Raw genomic sequence first — 1,330 nt, 5'->3', positions numbered from 1 at the left:
AAGGCGTTATCCTAGAAGAGAGGACAAACATTCATTTAGAATACTAGTGAAAATGCTTCACACACATACAGCTTCCAAGGGTCCTATTTTGGGGGAGATTTTCTCTTTTTGGGACTCAATCCTCTGCTTCAGCTTCCTGCACAAACTGTCCTTTTTTAATGTACATCTTTTAAAGCTGATCTCCAGACACATTATAAAAGACAATTCATGCAGTTCTGTTTAAATTAAAGGGCACCTATGGTTAAAAACTAAACATTCAGTTCTATCCCACGCCTAATATCGATCTAGAGGTTTGCAAACTTACTTATTGAAGCTGCCCATAGGATGTACTACCTCAATGCACTGACACCATTTCACTCAGCTGTGAAATATGCGCTTCCTTGTGTCACCACTCCCCAGAACCTGCCGTCTGAACTACAACTCATTGTCAGAACAATGTACCATTATCATTGCTTGCTGGCAGCAATGCATGATGGGATATGTGGTCTTGAGAAATCCAGGTTGTATTACATCAAGCAGAAGGGAAAGAGATATAAAAAGCGCACTGTTGTTGCTGAAAGTGATGGGCAGACGGAAGGCAGCACTCACTACATTAGGGATTTTTCAAGTAAGCTTTGATTGCATTATCACAAACAACTCTAGTATGATAGAGACGCACCGGAATGTAATGTTTAGATTGAAATTGAAAATTATTTGTGAGGCCAAAACCGAAAATTACAACCCCCTCCCCCTCAACCTTTTAAAAAATGTTTCAATTATTTTATTTTTTCTTTACTGTAGGGGGATTTGGGGAAATATCAGGGGTATGTTATGAACAGGAAGCCTCTTTACTGAGTGCCCCTGTCCATTCATAAACTGTAGAAATAGTATGAGTTATTATGTCCACAATCATGAATAAACAGGAAGTGATGTAGAGCACTCCTCTCTGCACCGCCCCGCTTTGCATCCTACGCTATCTATCTCCTCCCGCTCAGCCTCCTGAAAACCTTCTCTCCTCCCTGCTTGATGCCGGTGTCTGTCTCCTTGGATCCCTGCTGCCTCTGCCAACACGGGAGAGAAGCTAGGAATGTGCCAAAGTACCATTTTCCAAACGTTTGGTGCATTGTTAAATGTATTCCTATTACAATGCTGACGTTATAATAGGATAGTATATGCTGGGACTCTGCAACCCCTTTAATACATCATTAACTGTATTTTTTTACATTCTTTATTTAGAAAAACAGCTTCTTAAATCATAAACAGCATATATCATATTAGAGAGTCAGTATAGAAAATACAACACTGATGAGGTAGGGTATGGATGTGGGAGTTGAAAGCGGGACGACGTGGG

Source organism: Nanorana parkeri, unplaced genomic scaffold, assembly GCF_000935625.1.
Source record: "Nanorana parkeri isolate BGI_ZX_2015 unplaced genomic scaffold, ASM93562v1 scaffold935, whole genome shotgun sequence".
Taxonomy (NCBI): domain Eukaryota; kingdom Metazoa; phylum Chordata; class Amphibia; order Anura; family Dicroglossidae; genus Nanorana; species Nanorana parkeri.
This window is presented reverse-complemented; position numbering follows the sequence as displayed.